This window comes from Harpia harpyja, chromosome 4 (assembly GCF_026419915.1).
Source record: "Harpia harpyja isolate bHarHar1 chromosome 4, bHarHar1 primary haplotype, whole genome shotgun sequence".
Lineage (NCBI taxonomy): Eukaryota > Metazoa > Chordata > Aves > Accipitriformes > Accipitridae > Harpia > Harpia harpyja.
This window is the reverse complement of record NC_068943.1, coordinates 62,003,067-62,014,952: the sequence shown is the minus strand read 5'-3', so window position 1 is coordinate 62,014,952 and position 11,886 is coordinate 62,003,067. Positions and strand designations below refer to the sequence as shown.

The following is an 11,886-nucleotide window of genomic DNA, read 5'->3' as shown; positions in this document are numbered from 1 at the left end:
ATCAAAGCTAAAAGAGGCCTTGCCTTCTTAACCAGACAGTTGTTTTATTGTTTTTTTACACCTGTTAGTACTACATTTCTCCCCCAGCTTTTTCTTTTCTTCTTGTACATACACGCACAAATTGCAGGCTAGCCCATCACCTCTTGGTCCAAGATTTGACACACCTTTCATATGCTGGAAGAAAAATTATAAGGAGAATGAAAAGGCTAATACATGGTTTAAAGGAGAGCCCAAAGGGCTAGGGTAAGAGACTTGCCCTTAGGTGGGGAAGGTGCCAAGGGCAGACTGCCCACAGCACTCCCGGGGCCTGCAGCCTGTACAGCGCAGCAGCTGCCCTTGCACTCCATCAGGTCTTTCACATACAGGCCTTTCAGCAGTCAGCATCCACAAAGGCATCTGAAAGATCTTTAGCTAAGGGGAGGACAACCCCCCCCCCAAGGCCGTAGATCATTAGAAAATTCAGGTTGTAAGGAGGTCTCCAGTCCAACCTCCTGCTCACAGCTGGGCCAGCTGCGCGGTCAGACCAGGTTGCTCAGGGCTGCATCCACTCGGGTGCGGGAAACCCCCAAGGAAACCCCTCCATTGCCCGGCTGTCCTCGGCGTGAAAAAGCTTTTCCCTACACCCAGCCCGAAGCTCTCATTTCAGCTCGGGCCCGCCGTCCCTCAGCCTCCCGCCCCGCAGCACGGCGAAGAGCCTGGCTGCGTCTTCTCAGCCACCTCCCCCGGCGGTGTCAGCCCCCCATCGCCATCTCTTCCCCAGGCTGAGCCGGCCTCGTCCCTCACCCGCCCCGCACGGGAGGGGTGCTCCAGCCCGGGGACCCCCACTGAGCTCCCTCCGGTGTGTGTGAATCCCTTTCCCGCGCGGGGGGCCCGGCCGGAGGCAGCACCTACGCGGGGCTCTGACGAGCGCTGGGCCGAGAGGGGCAACCGCCTCCCTCCGGCTGCCGCCGCGCTCCCCGCCCGCACAGACCGCAGTGCCGCTGGCCTCCTCCGCAGCCTGGTAAGAGCTCACTCCGCCTGACAGCGGCGGACTGCGAGCCTGCGCGGAGACACCGCTGCGACAGTCGCTGCGGGACAGCGGCACCTCACGCCCGCGCGGCCGGCGCCGCGCCCCGCGAGGGGCGAGGCGGCGCCGGCGCTGCGCCGCGCCGCGCCGCTCGCCCAGGGCCCTGGCCCGCCAGCCGCGCTCCGAGGCTGCCGTCCCTCCGATACGGGTGTCCCCGCTGCAGCAGCGGTCCCGAAGCCCACCCCGACACTTGGCTACAGCTGCCGGCCGGGCCGGGCCAGACCCTCAGCAGTTCTGAGGGGCAGCGGCCGTTGGAGGTGGCCCAGGAAGGGGGGGCGGGGGCGAAGCTCCCGCTTTGGCGATTGACGGCCGCCGCAGCCAATGGCGGCGGGGCGGGGCGGGCAGCCGGCGGGCAGGCGCCGGGGGTCTCGGCTGAGGAGGGGACGGGGGCGGGGCGCGGGGGCGGGGCGCGGGGGCGGGCGGAGCGCGGATTGGCCGGGGGGCGGGGCCGGCGGGGGTTTCTCCCGGGCTGCGCTGACGGCTGCCGTTGGGGAACTTCAATTTCGTATGTGAGCGCGAGCGGCGGCCGTTTGGGCGGCAGGTACCAGCGGGAGGGGGAGAGCGAGTCCCGGGGGGAGCGCGGCCTCCCGCCGGCGATGGGGGGTCGGCGGGGAGGAGGGCAGCCGCAGCGCTGCGGGGGGGGGGCGGGCGGCCGGCCGGCCGCCCTGCGCCTAGAGCCCGGTTTGCCCCGGCTCCGTCGGCGTTTTCCTCCGCTCCGTCCGCCGCGGGCGGGGCCGGGCCGGGCGCTCGTCCTCCGGGCAGAGCTGCCCCTTCCCTCCCTCCCGGCGTCGAGCGGCTGCTGGGCGGGCGGGAGGCCGGCCGGTCGGTCGGGGGCTGTCAGAGCCGGGGCCGGCCGTGGGAGGAGCGGGGACGGCAGGGGGCGGCAGCGGCCCCGAGGAAGCGTGTCTGGTGGGGCGGCCGCGGCGGGGGAGATCCCCCTGCCTGCCGCAGCCCCTCCACGCGGTGGGGCCTCTTCCCCGCTCCTCGGGCGGGCAGGGGTCTCTGAGCGGGGCCGACTTCTCCCTCGCTCCCTTCCTTCCTCCCTCCTTTCCCCGGCGGTCTGGGCGCTGGCCGCAGCGTGCGGAGCCGCTCCTCACCGCTCGGTTTCAAATCTCCCTCGGGGGGCTGCCGCCGGCGGCACTGCCCGCGGCCTCCGGCCGTCCGCCAGTCCGCCCCGGCGGCGGGTGGCACGTCAGGGCGGCCCGGCCGGGGCTGGGGGTGCTGCCGCGGCGGCGGCCGTCCCCGCGTCTGCTGCGCTTTTGGGTCTCCCGCTTCCTGGTGTGAGGTAGGAAAAGAGAAAGCCTGTCCTCATCCCTGTCGGTTACTCTCCCGCGCCCGCCGTACGAATACTGCGTGAGGAGAGGAGATTTTTAATTTTTTTTTTTTTTTTTTCCTCCTAGAGCACCACTCCTCATTCCGATAACTTCATCTGTTTGCATCTTGGGCTGTTTCTTTCTTTCAGCTGTAAGTGAGCAGCTGCAGCAAAATGAGCTAAACAGGACCAGGCGCTGAAGCTGTTTATCAATAATTAGGTAGGGGATGAAATTGAGGAAGGCTGTACATGCCTAACTTCCTTTCTCTTCAGGATTAGAATGAACATCAGTGTAGAATCCTATTGTATGTTCTTTATCTGCTATTTTAAAACAAAGTAGTCTGCCTTTCAAGATGTGATGACCCGGCCTCTGTGTAACTGTTATGCACGGAGGTCTTTTAAAAAAATTGAGATATTATTTATAAATTTAAGTCCAAAGTTCTTTTCCTATTATTCTTCTTTTGCAAGGCTTTGATTACAGTACCGTGAAGTCTGAGTACTCTCAAAAGAGCTATTAACGCTCTGGTAATGTTTTTAGTGCAGCATTTTTCCACAGGTGAAGATTCCACTGAGTTGAAGTTAATCCCTTTTGATGTTAATAGTATTGTGCATGCGTGTGTATGGCTAGAATGGACTTAAAGGAGGTTACTCTATGAATGATTGCTGATTGACATGAAGGGAGTTGGTTTGAGGGTTTGTCGTCTGAATGATTATGATTTCCAGAAAGAGCTTCTGAAATAAATCGCTGCCAAGGAACAAGTAATAGCCAACTAGGGAGTAAACTTAGGTTAAGGTGCTTTGATACCGGTAATGACTAGCAAACAGTTCAATTAGGATGTTATTTCTTATTGTAAAGCTGTCTAAGATCCATTTTTAATTAAAAACATGTAATTTATAGCTTTTTCATTGACATATAGTGCTTTGCTTAGCTTTACTGCCTCATTTTCCTGTCTGCATGGGTGCTTCTAGAGTGTTACTGAAATGCAACAAGCACATAGTTCTGCAAAACTCAGTCTTCAGCAAATTCTCATAAACTTGCATATTTCCAGACCTGGAGAGTTTGAAATGGCAAACTACTTTTTAAACAGGAACTATCTAAAAAATAAAGCCGCATCCTTTGGCATGATGTTTTTAAGTTTCAAACAGCAGATAAATTTGATCCCTAAGCTACAGAACCAATCGGTTATAGAACAGACCCAGTTCAGAACCAGTTTCGTGGCATCCTGGGTTATGCAGCAGCGGCCCTGAAAGGGTATTCAGCCAAAGCGTTCTGCTTCAGCTGCTACTCTCCTCCCTTCCAACAAGTTTCCATTTCTGCTTGCCATGCTGTTTTCTATCTGGTGTTAACCTCTATGGTAGGAAGTTGAGCTGCTTTCTCTTGTGTAAATTGCAGCGGTCTGCTGAGTTTGTTTCCCTTTGGGCTTCGTATATGACCTTCCCTTCCGCGTTTCCATAGGTTATGGATCTCAAAGTTTATATCAACAGTTTGTACCCGTGGCAGATGATCTTCCATTGTAGCAATGTCATTTAGAATGGTCTAGACAAGACTTACAAAAATATGCATATTCTGTGTGCACACATGTTGAAATTGGAGTAGAGGGAGAGTTCAAACTTCTTAACAGCCAGGGCCATGTGGAATGGACTTCCAGGATTCATTCCTTTGGAAATATACCTTTTGTTCTTCTTCTGATTTGATAAGCCTCCAACAATTGCAGTCAATTCATACTAGGCTTCTGATTTTATTACTGCTTTTTGATATAACTTAAAAAGTAGGAGCAAACAAAGGCAGCTCTCTGAAGCCAGTCTGACTTGTTGATGTCTCTTAATGGGGTTTCAGTAACAACACTGAATAGCTCTCATTTAGAGAGGGTAACCTGAAGAATAATTGTATTACTTATTGTATTCAGTATGATCTGAATCATTTAGCGAGTGTGCATATAGGCGAAATACGCATTTTTCATGTGGCCAGCTCCCGAGTCATACATTTCAGGGTGAAGAATGTGGGTCGTAAGTGGAGAATGGAAAAGTGTTCTGGGAAGTACAGACATTTAAAGGAAGTATTGTGGGTTGTGATTAATAATAATTTGAACATAAGTTCTCTAAGTTATTGTTCAAAAAATGAGAGTAGGTATATAAACAACATATATGACAAGGTAATAAAGTCTTTCTTTAATTGGTGCTTACGGGATTCCGTTTGACTTCTGCATTTGCTTTCGGCATTAAACTTTAGAAAGTTGATAGTAATAACCTGAAAGAATTTTAAAAGTTACAAGAACTGGGAAGCATGTTTCAGTACAAAAGATTAAGCTATTTAAGGATTAAAAAGGGAGCGAACAACATAAAATGGTGATAGATGTACCTGTAATGTGGATGAGAGCAGATAATAGTGGATATGAAAGGATTCAGTGGCAGGAAAAGAATCTAAATGGCTTACATTTTTAATAATTATGTCTGTAGTATACAGCATTACTCTAATTATTGAAAGAACCAAAGTTTTCTACATTTTAGCTTACAATGTGTAGATTTCAGTAGGGTAAAAATGATTTTTACCAGAGGTTGTAGTGTATAGTGTATTTGCCATTAGATATTTTTAAAGCAAGATTGAATGCTTTCCTGAGAAAGATGTACTAATTCAAATGGCAGTTTCATTCTGAAACTGATCTTAAGTTGGGGGGGAGCAAGAAGAGGGAAGGTGGGCTTTATTCCTCATTGCGGACAAAATGAACCCAAGAAAAGCAATGTTGGAAAACTATTCATTTTATACTCACACAATGGTTGGACACAAGAAAGGGAATGGGAGCAAGGAAAGGGGATGTGGGAGTGTGTAATTGTTATAACCTGGGTTATACAAAAAGTCAAACTGCATTGTAAGGGGTTGTTTCTGGCCTTCTAAATTGAAGGAATAGACTCCTATTGACTTTGAGTGTTAGATTTATAATAAACTGCCACACTTCCTTTTTTTTTTTTTTTTTTTGAGATAAAATCAAAGTGCAGGTTAAATGATTGTGTATTTTTCTTTTCCTGTTTGGAAGGGTGTTCACATTTTAAAAATACATTTCTCATTTAAGAACAGTTCAATTTCACTTACCTGGTTTTCTAATTCACTTGGTTGGTGGGATAATTTTTGGTGTAATTTGACTCCAAATTTAACTTTCTCTTATAGGTAAAGAAGATATTGTGCTGTTATCCAGTTGTCAGTTGATTGCATTCTACTAATCTTCAAGGCTTGTATTGGAGTTAGAGGTAACTTGTGGGTTTTTTTTTTTAATATCAGAAAATTCACTGTTGGAATTAACTAAATAGGTGAAGTTCTGTGTTCTGTTTCAACTTCTCAAATACTTTTGCTGTTGATGTGAGAAATTTACATGGTTTAAGTTGTCAGTTTTGTGATATTATACAGGGAAGAATGTATTAATGAAACAGTAAAAATCTTTACTTTTAGCAAGTCTTAAATTCTTAATTAAAAAGTTTGCGATATAAACTCTTCTGTGGTAATTTTACTAGTGACTTATTTCCTCCATAGACTTCACCTTGTCTTTGAGTACTTTGTAAAGATTTACAGTCTTAAGTGAAGGCCATATCAACAGAATATTGATTAATTACTACTGGCTAATCCAAAAACAGCCATTCTCTTTGGCTAGTGAAATGAGAAAAGTATGTTCTGTGTATGGTATGAGATTATAGACCCGCATGTAATGCAAGTGGGACAGCTCAGCAAGAATACATGCTTGTTTATTTTAACAGACTTGGGGGGGGGAATGTTTGTTTCCGTTGCGGTAGTGTCTGATGTTTTAGTGGCACTGTGCAAACGCTGTGTTATAGCAACTCTGTAAGTGCTGCTACCTGCCCACCAAAATGTATAGGCATTGCTGACAATAATGCTGAACAGCATTCTCTAATTTCAGTTTACATCTCGTGGCTTGGTTTCTCCATTTTATATTCATGTAGTTTCTTACATCTGACATACTACCTTGAAAGTAGAAACAATCAGAAGAAATCTATGGACTTGATATGTAAACTTCAAACCCCAACAAAACAAAACACAAGTCCTGTTTCCCTTCTCAAGTAATTCTCTTTACCTTCTTGCCTTCTATACTCCTGTACCCTGTTTTTTTTCCTAGTTCTGGAGGAAAGCTAGGGCTGGGTCTTTTCTCATTCTTATGAGAGTAGAGGGCTCAATTATAGGTAATGTTTATGACATCTCATAAATGAGAATTTCAGATGTCTACCCTTTGCTCTGCACATCACAACTTCCTTTGATGTTTCATGGCATGATGTTTCATGACTGGACTCAAGTACGAGATGCTCTGAAGGCTGGACTTCTGTTAAGTTGGCCTCTTTTATAAATACTGATTGGCTGGCTCTGAAGCAGGTAGTAGTGTTTTGTCGTGGTTTTTTTGTTTGTTTGTTTTTGTTTTGTTTGTTTGGGTTTTTCCTAGTGGCGATAAGGTACCATTGCCATTCATCTATGTAGTGCTTTTATTAATAGTAGCTTGGCTTTTCAGAGACCTTGTTGTGAAGGAGCATTGCAGGAGAATCCTCTCTTTAAAACTGGAGACTTCTTTGTTGGTGTCTAGGAGGTTAACTGAGTGTTATACTTGATATAATATCTACCATGGTGCTCATATTTGTCTGTGTCTTGGTTTCTCCTCCCTGGATTTTCTCTTTTAACTTACCTTGCTGCTACTAAGTGATGCAGCCTGTGTGCTCTGTAAGGTCATTGTTAGAAGACTTTGGCATTGAGTATTAAAATAGGGTTAGCTAAGGACAGTTTAAAGGGAACTATGTAGTGTCCTGGTGCTCTAGGTTTGAATCTTCCCTTTTGCTTCTAACATTGTCTGTGTGGTTTTCTGTTTGCAAAGCACTAGTTCTGGAGAAATGTTCTGTAGGAAAAGATGTTCAGTTACCAGAAAATAAAAATAGACTCTAAAAAAGAAGTGTGGACTCTCTGAAAGATCAGTTTCATCTTAAATTGCTTGCACTGATGACAAAGCAGAGTTTAACCAAATATTTATTGTTGAAGTTGCTCTGTAATTAGTAGTGTTGTACAGCTAAATGTAACACCAGATTTTACTGTAAATTACTGCTATCCCATTACTGTGGCTTGAGAAGTATAGACTATAACTGTGGTATTCTTTGTAGTGCCTGGATAAGAATTTGACTACAACATTTTAAGAACATAGTTTTTGTATTTTTAATAACGTTCTTCAGTATGTATTTAAACTGCATGATGTGATCTCTTATCACAACGGAAAATTAGAACAGCTTTTTCTAATTTGAAATACTCAGTTATCCTGTATATGGGATTTAAAATGTATATTCTTATTGCAAATTTTTGAATTGGTAATAGGCAGACCTTTAAATTCTGATTGACTCAGCATGTATCCTACTTCTGAAAATCAAACCAAAATTAAAATCTGATGATAAAAATACACACTTGGGTTTCACATTTGTGGAAACATTTTTATTGCTTCCAGTTACTCACAAAAGCAAGGATTCATTAATAAAATATTTCAGAATATACTGAGTATGCCCTGCAAACTTCTTTCAGTTTGAATATTTCAATTTTTAATCTGAAAGTTCTTGTTCAATTTCCAAATATGGTGTTTTGTACTTAGTTAATTTACAAATAGTGTCTACAATTTGCTGTTTCCTCGGTTGAAAGAAGCTGTTTTATGCCTTGTTTGGCTTCCTCATTTTGAAGATGTACTTAAATGCTATACTTAAATAATGCTGTAACTGCTGTTGTTCCATCATCAATCAATTAAAGAAATGTGGCAAAAGAGTAAGCCTGTGTATCATTAACCTTTTCTTAGAGGACTGGATCCTATTTTCTTGTATGGCTTTTCGGATGCTTCTGGTAGGATATTGCATTATTGGACCATGAATGTGAAGCAAATCTAATGTCTGGAGGAGAAGGGTGGAGGAGAACCCACAACCAAAACCCAAAGAATGTCATAGTGTAACCGTCATACTGAAGTCCATGTTTGGTCTTAAGGCTGCTTTGTCCCCTCTGTAGGCAACACTTTTGTATTGCAGTAATCTTTGGCAAGAGGTTAGCTACATAATGGCCAGAGGTGGCTGCTCAGATCAAGCCTGGGTTTGCTACATATCAATGCTACTACTCCTTCTTTACAAGCCCCAATTGCAAGTGATTTTAGTATTGAACCTGTTTTGGACCTCTAATTATCTCATGTTAATTAACTTAAGCTGTTGAATTTTTGGGCTCACTTTCACAGTGTGCTTTATCTACTCTTTGTGTGCTTGAGGATGTGTCTTGTAGAAAGCAGTTAATGTTTAATGACATCTGTGCACTTACAGATTTATTTATTTTTCCTTCCTTGCTGGCCCTTGAGTACAATATTTGCTTACAACATGAGACCATTGTAACTTTTTCCGAATACATTGAAATATTTTCATTTCAGAAGGGTAAGACACATTTCCGAAGACTGAAATCCATATTCTCAGTCTTTATCTCTTAATTGCATTCAGTAGAAAAGGTAAAACACATAGCATATTAAAACAGTATTTTTTTTTTTTTTTGCCACAGTTGAATTTAGTCCCAGTGTCATTTCAGAAAGTAAGGATGCTATTTAAGTTCCATGGGATAACTGCAGAAGAGAATAATGACACAATAGAGACCAAATACTTGAGGTACTGGGGGAAGAAAAAGTTTACACTATTACCAGCATTGTTCTTTTACTGTAGCAGAAATGAAACTATATAAGTGAATTTGGGAATACTTCAATCCTGTGTTTGTAGGTGAGAAAATGCTTAGAGAAAAGGTGCCTTCCATAGAAATGCTCTGTAAAATGACTTGTATTGCCAGAGAGCTGTGTGTTTAAAAACCTCATCCAAAACCAAAGAATACAGTAGTGAACGACAATGTTCTGACTTGGGGAGAGTGCCAGTGTGATATATTCAAATAATCAAGTTTTAGGAAACCACATATAACAAATTTAACTGGATATTTCTGCTTTTCGAAGACCTGAGGGGGCTGAAGACAGAAACTTCCTTTACTGCTGCCCCCCCCATACATACCCATGCACACTTGTTTTAGCAAATTTAGTAAAAGATACATAACCCTACATTTTACTTTCCTCCTTAGACCATTACAAGCTCAATAATCCTGATGGAATATTTGCAATCTTAACCAGAGACTAGGTATTAAATGTGAGACAGTTCTTGCTGGAGGAAAAGTTTGTGCAATTTTAGCTCTGATATGAAAGGTTGATGCCAGAAGCTGCATTACTTCTTGTCTCCATTATGTATTATGTATGTTTCTTGTATCTCAGAAAGCATAATGAAGCTTTATAAAATTACCCATACATTAGCTGAAGTATATTTTACTGTGCTGACTTGTTCAAAAGTCTAAATAATTTAACTCTGTATCTTGAGGAATCATGAGACTTTTGAAGTACTGGGCTAAGAATTAAGTGTTTTATTTACTGCCTGCAAATGGACTTTTAAAAGACAATGTGAAAAACACAAAACATGCTCCCGATATGTTGGGAGCAGATTCACTTCAGCCATTTTTTGCTTTTATAAAAATGCAGCTTCTTTGCATTTTTCAGACTTTTTGTTCAGTTTTCTCTGATTTTTAATAATTTTTTTTTCATTCTCTTAACTTGCATTCCAAGGCAATACCTACTGTGAAGATGATTGGTGTACCATAAAATTCCCCAGCTGTTGGTGCTGTTTTAGGGTATGTCATATGCCTTAGATAAAGGGCAAGATGTACGCCATACATAGAAGCATTAAAACTTTGGAATGGGACCAGATGAAAGCAGTTTTTATTGGCTGAACTGTTTAGTTACTGTCATGAGCCCTGATTTTCTGGCTTGAAACATCTTGTATTCATAAACTGTTGAATGATGTGGGAAGATTAATTTGCCTGGTGAAGTGGTTTGTTTGTTTGTTTTTTTCTCCCCCCCCCCTTTTTTTTTTAAAAAAAAAAACAAACCAAAAAAGCTAGTATGTTGTGGTTTAGATGTCAAGCTTATTGAAGTTAAAATCAACCTGCTGCTTTCTTGTACTGCTGAATGACCTTTGCTTGCTTGCAAAGGATACTCACTAAAAATCCATGGATCCTTTCTGTTCAAAAGCTTATGAGGGTGAGCTTAAAAACAAGTCAGTTTTTCTTTAACTTTTTTGGTTAAGTATTTTAAGACTCTATTTAAGTAGTTACATTGAAGAAACTTTTCTTCAAGTGTTAGAATTTGAAAACTAAGTGGGTTTTTATGTTGTATTGTTCCTAAGGTTAACAACAGTATATGATGCTGGCTAGAAGGAGCATTATATAAGCAGTTAAATTAACTGTACAAGACACAACAAATGATTTTATATTCTGTGAATGTTTTCAGACCTTTGGTTATGTCAAGAAGGTGAAAGCATAGGCATTTATTTTGGAAGAATGCAGTTTTCCTCTGGCTGATTCTTTTTGGTGGTTTTGGTGGCGGTTTTTTTTTTCCTTCCTTCCCAAACCTTTGTTTCAGATAACTCGGGCAGTGTGTCCATAGGTGTGTCTTGGTCAACTGATCATGTAGGTAGCAACTCAAATTAAAGGAAAATAAAAGCTCATGTTCTCAGAGATCCTATTCAATGTAACTTTACTTGTTGCTTAGAAAAACCCCAAACAACCCAACAAACAAAACCAAAACTAGCTTCCTCCAGGGCTATGGATAGGTTAGGACAGTAGAGTTAAGTGATGGTTAGTGCTGTTCCTGGCTATAGGTTTCTAGGAGACATTGTTCTTGACAAATGCTTTTAAATTTTGAGGTGTCAGGAAGTTTTTGGTGAAAACTCAGAAAAACTGTAGAGGAAAAAATTGTCATTTAGGTGTGGGGCAAACAACCTTCCCGCAATTCGGAGTGAACAGGGACCTAACAAAAACAAGTTGATTAAGCTATTGTAAATCTTCCGTATTGTCTATTTCATGGGTCACCATTAGGAGAGATGGTTAACTAATACTTTTATTTAAGAACTTAAAGGTAGGCTTGTTGATGTGAAAATGGTGTTGATAAAGTTCTTATAGAAGATACAGGAAATTTTATAAAGTTTGGGGGTTTGGGTGGTTTTGTTGTTGTTGTTGTTTACTTCACATGTTCATGTTGGAGGTGAATTCTTTGCTATGACCATACTCCTCCAATATTGCACTGTGCTTTTGATCCAACTACCACTATAGAGCTGAAATTGCTGTATTTTCAGCAATGATAAAAGTCAGAGCAGGACGGAAGTGCTTGGATTTTGCGTATTAGAATTTGTACTACGTAGTATATGAAGAAGTTATCCTTGTTCTTGTAATAGGGAAAATGCTTTAAGTTTTAAGCATCGGGAGCTGGTGCAAGACAGTATTATAAAATACATTGATGTCGTTATGGGATTTTTTGGTTGCTTCTAACCTTAGTAAAGACATATGTCTTTTTTTGTTAGGAATCCATTGTATTTTGCCTGAGTGGTATTTTCTTTTGGTCTACCTTCTGTTTGTTACTGGATGCTGTTCTCTCTT

At 42.9% G+C, this 11,886-nt stretch overlaps 1 protein-coding gene across 27 annotated transcripts in view; it reads left to right on the top strand.

The window, feature by feature from the left end:
• Positions 1-1,143: 1,143 nt before the first annotated feature.
• Positions 1,144-11,886, top strand: part of EPB41L2 (erythrocyte membrane protein band 4.1 like 2) — a 133,021-nt gene continuing 122,278 nt past the window's right edge. For 3 of the 27 annotated variants that reach the window (XM_052784352.1, XM_052784348.1, XM_052784350.1), the window contains exons 1-3: positions 1,219-1,323; positions 2,467-2,598; positions 5,542-5,621. The gene's annotated coding sequence lies outside the window, so the exon portion shown is untranslated. Of the gene's footprint in view, positions 1,324-1,510; positions 1,608-2,466; positions 2,599-5,541; positions 5,622-11,886 lie in introns of those variants that run through there. The other 24 variants (XM_052784355.1, XM_052784351.1, XM_052784339.1 and 21 more) reach the window with 23 other exon arrangements.